Here is a 5,383-nt window from a genome sequence, read left to right as displayed (position 1 = left end):
CCCTTTTCAAACACGTATTTATTGACTTCAGTTTGTGACTTTTTCTTTACAAATGGAGATTATATTATTATTTATTTTTATTTTTTTTTACTGTGTTTTATGCTTTGTATTTTTTTACATGTTTGAAATAAATCTTAAGTTGAAATACATCAAAGGTTATGCATTTCTGTAAAGAACATATTGTCGCTTTAAGTTTTATCTAAGTCAGAAATTCTTTGATTATTCAGACTGGACACGTTTAGTTTGCCTAAAATGAGCCGGAGTTTGTTTCCCTCCATAATCACTTTTAGATTTTTGAGAAACAATGAATGTCTTAAAGGCTCACTCCAATGAAAGTGGGGTTTTTACACTCTTGTCGCACTTTTCTCACATATATAAAATAATTTCATCTTAAAATGTAATTTCTGAGTGTTTCTTATTACTTTCTTCCCTCTCAATTGTGATGCAGCAACTGAAATGAGTGGGCCAACTGGTAAATGTCCACCTGTGTTCTGCGTCATCAAAGTGTAAATATTTTGCTTTCTGCTTAAAATCTCTCGTAGCAACAAACATTTAGAAGAAAAAATGGAGCCAATCACGTGTGAGTCAGCTGCTTCCCATCGACAGACCTGCCATTCTTCAATGTAAAGGAAAACAGCACTAAACACTAAACATGACACTTAGAAAGACTTCTGGAAGCATTTCGTCCTGTTTTATTTGTCTTATTCCCCAATATTGTTTACTAAAACTTTTATTTAGTAGCTCCAAACGAAGGCTAATTCTAATGTTGTCTTCTTCTTTCTGACCACCCTTAGAAAGAAGAGGTTTTACCTTTTTCCTGTCATGTGGTTGTGCTCATCGCCTCACCACCACTCTTTGATGTTTTGCTGTTTCTTCAGAAGCTGAGAAATAAAAGGTTCTGAAAATCTGATTTCAGTGAGGCCTCTGCTCCGAATGAGCCATATCCACCACCCTGAAACACGCTTTTTAGTATAAACATTCATTTTTTGGATGTTTTTCAGGTGTATTGTTTAAAAATAATATGTGTTATGTGTGAAGCACCCTCATACTCGTGTGTTCTCAGTGCTGAGGGGCTACTTCACCTTTGGGAATGAAACGGTGTTTCCACAGCTTCTGATTGAGAAATATCCTTATGTAGTTTTGGAGACAATTCCATTCACTGGTTTTTGTCATTTCCAATTTATTTTGGAATGAGAATAATATCATAATGGTCAGATTTCTTATTTGGAGGGAGAATGTGTTGGAGTTTATTAGAATAATTGAGCTCTTTGTAGTACAAACTCCAAATTTGGATGTCTTAAAAATCCCCTTTTTCAGAAAACTGTGTTTGCCAAAAAAAAATCCAAGATTTAAAAAATATAATATACATATAATAGATATCCCTCAAGTTATAGGAGTTTATTTTGTGCTTTAACAGTCCATGTTGTTGAGTCTGGGATGAATAGACATTGATTTGTTTATGCTTTTTATTTTTCATCGATAAAAACACAAAACATGACTGAAAAGGAGACACAAGCATTGACAAAAAACACAAAACAGCTGGAGAGAATAATGACAAGTTGAAACCAGTTCCATGTAAGATGCATCGGGAACATCAGAAGTTTTCCAACATAGCCCAGTAGTTAACTGTGCAAGGTGAGGTTTTTTTATTTGTGTTTTTAAGGTAAAACAACGAGAAAGTGAAAAAAAAATGAAATGTTACATACACTATACAAATGTTCTCACCATAATGGCAGAAATATTTACATTAATATAATCAAGAAATGGCCTCCATGTTTTCTTAAATAAATCTTTTATGGAATGTGAAAGACAAGTCGAATATTCCAATGATTGATCTCTGCCATCCTGAAGTTGAGGGGTTTCTGTCTAAAATCCAGTTCTTCAGGGGCCGGGTCCAACTGAGCTATAGGAGCAAAGACAATCAGGCAGCAAGTGGATGAGGGAGCAGGGTTTCTATGCAGGAGTAATGGGTGAGGCAGGTAAGGCAACCAAAAGTCTCCGCCCACTCAGCAAGACAGAAAGGGAGAGAGACTCCAATCCCCATGATGCATTGAGGCAGATTATCTAGACTGGTCTAACTTTACAAGAGAAATAAATTTGTCGAAATGATGAATCTTCAACGTTCATGTCGTTGTCCAAGCTGGCCTCTTGCTAAAAAACTGTAAAACTGGTTTGATCCAATATTGCTCGTCGTTATTTTAGTGCTTCTAATGCTAACTTGAGGCTGTGAGCTCGTGCGTGAGCATGCAAACGAAGCCAGGGGTGTCAAACTCAACCGCACAAGGGGGTAAAAACCAAAACACACCTTAGGTCGCGGGCCGAACAAGATAAATATTCATTGAACATTCAAAAACTACATTTTTAAACTTTAAAACTGTAACTTTTTTAAAACATAATTATGAACTAGATATATAGCATTACCTGTAATAATACTAGTGTGAATGCTGTAAGCTGAATTTAGCTGCTGAAAACACTGAAGCTGATTGCCCGCTAAAATATTAGCTAAATGCCAAATGAGCCTAAAAAACAAACAAAAAAGATTTAGGTTGGCCAAAATAGCTAGCATGTAGCTGAAAAATAGCTGAACTTCAAAATATCCTAAAAAACGGAGAAAAGCCTAAATTAGCCAAAACAGCTAGCATGTGGCTGAAATATTAGCTAAACTCCAAAAAATCTTAGTAAATTAAAAAAATAGTCCAAAAAACTAGCAGAATGCCAATTTTTAAAACTTTAAAACGTAACGTTTTAACATAATTATGAAAAATAAAAAGGCAGGAATATTATTCCAGAATAAATCAACTTTAACCTTAAATAACTTTCAATATTTTACTCTCCAAAAAAATATATTTAGTCAAAATTAAACAAGTTAGCAATGAGCGCAAGATAACATCGGGCCATTAGTAGCAATAAAATAAACTGATCTGGAGGGCCGGATAGAATTACCTGGAGGGCCGGATCCGGCCCCCGGGCCTTGACTTTGACACGTGCTCTAAGCAATGGGGGAGGGGGCGGGGTTTCTCTGAGCTAACAGTCCCGCCCACAACCCAGAATTGTACTTCAAATGAGCTACTGCCACACGGCATAAAATATGTCTTAAAAAACAACAAAGGCTTTTTGAGTTTGGTCTAAAACCGCATAATCATAACTAAGAGACTTCTTTTACAAAAGTAAAAATGTACAGTTGGAGTGGGACTTTAAAAGCTATTATTATTCCATACAATAAATGTTTTGTCCATTTACGGTTTGGTCTTGTCATATCTGGTTGTGATTGTGACAACCACTGAGATGAAAACTCTCATAAACAATGAAAAGAAACCAATAAGTCGTCATGTTGCCACAATCTTGTCACTGTTTTTTAAGCATTCACTGATACAAGCTCACACATTTGTGAACTTTTTTTCAAAATAATGACTGGTACAAGTGTGCAGTGTAGTGGCATCTCACAGTACAATCTACCCAATTTTTTTTTTTTTTTTTTTTAGCAAATCTTGATATTTTCTAAAATAAAAAAGCCAGTGTTGCACAACTAATGTGTCACTTTACATCCCACACAGGAAATCCAACGTGTGGCAAATTGTCATGCAGTCTTTCATTATGAAATCCTCCACTTATGGTTAGAAATGTATTAAAAAAAACAAATTATTGAACAATATGATTTAAGCAAAACTGTGTATGTGATTAAATGTGGCTCAAAAGAGACACGTAATTTAGACAAAAACACTTTACTCCACACTGCACCTTTTTCATGCTTCATGTAAAAAGCATTAAGCGAGATTACATCAGTTTGAGTAACTTGCTGACATTCAGTCAACTGCAGGCATCAGGCCTCTACACGAAGGAGCACTTTCTCATATTAGAGGAGCAGGGCTCTGTGGGATGTTACAGCTGTAAACAGGAAGTTAGTTGTGCAGGAGAGCCAGCACAGGAAGTGCATCAGTTACAAGCAATTTATTATTTCCACTAACTTACGTCAGCTTGCCTTTTACGGCAAGTTACTCAATTTAGGGGAGAAATAAGCGCAAAGGGCAGACAATACAGAAACAGTTCCTATTTTTAGTGTTACTGTGAATGCAGAACTGCCCTGTCATGTTTAACCTGGCAACATAAAAAAGAGAAACTCGTCATGTTATTTAAAACTGGTGAGACGGTTGAAAAAACATTTGTTTTGTTGAAGATTCAAACCACTTCATAGTTCTTGAGGCTACTTTGTAAAGAACATAAATATTTTGTTCTTTTTTTTTGTTTCAATTTTTGGCTTCTGGATAAATGACTTCAAAATGTATGAAAAATTGGACCAATTCCACGTATTGATGTTTAGTAGATGTTGTAGCACATTAGCTAAACATCAATTATACAGTAGAAATTTCCTGCATGGACAGACTGGAGGCAGTAATAAGTTTTAATACTCCGAATGTTTTGATTGTTTTACTGTTACAGCAGGGAGTTATGGGTCTTTTGACACACAAGGTGTTTATCTGTATAAACCCCTTTTGTAATTTTGGCTAAACTTTCAATTATTTTGGCTATATTTGTATTCTTTTTATTTTTTTTTTGGACTGGACCTAAAAGAGGATGAGGGGTACACTAAAATGCTCAAGTGTGAATGTTAGTCAAAAGGGGCGGGGCCTCTCCATACACACTCAAATGTTACAAACAGCTCCAAAAATCTTCACATACAGACATGTCAGTATACAAAGCTAAATCAGGGTCAGACAGGCAGAGTTCAATCACAACCACAGGAGCATCAAAAAAGAGACTAGAGTAGTCAGGGTCCAGGCAAAGGTCAGGGCAGGCAATCAGAGATGAAGCAGGGTCAGAAACAGAAGATCAGGTCCAGCTAGAAACGCTCAGTAATACAGTCAGGGTGGCACAAACAATACTTCACACTCTGTGCAGTGCTTAAGCGTCCCGTGGGTGATTGGCAGTTGAGAGAATCAGCAGCATCCAGGAAATGTGCGTTGGGGTTGCTGGGAGATGAAGTGCAGTCATACTCTGGAGATGGCTCCCGCCGGTGACCAGAGGGAGAGACAGAGTGCTGACTCCTGACAAGAGCAAGGCAGGGGCCGCCCACCTCTGCCCAAGAAGGGAAGGTCCAAGAAAATTGAGGGTTCCCCTAAGACAGGGGTGTCAGACTCAATCGCACAAAGGGGCAAAACGCAAAACAAACCTTAGGTCACGGGCCGAACAGGATAAACATTTATTGAACACTCTAAAACTACATTTTTAAAACTTTAAAACCTTAACTTCTTAAGATAATAATGAACTAGATATATAGCTTTGCCTTTGATAATGCTAGTGTGGATGCTCTAAGCTGAATTTGGCCGCTGAAGATGCTCGTCCTGATAGCTGAAGATAATGAAATTGATGGCTAAAATGATGAGGC

Source organism: Oryzias melastigma, linkage group LG15 (assembly GCF_002922805.2).
Source record: "Oryzias melastigma strain HK-1 linkage group LG15, ASM292280v2, whole genome shotgun sequence".
NCBI classification, from domain to species: domain Eukaryota; kingdom Metazoa; phylum Chordata; class Actinopteri; order Beloniformes; family Adrianichthyidae; genus Oryzias; species Oryzias melastigma.
Note: the sequence above shows the minus strand (reverse complement) of the source record.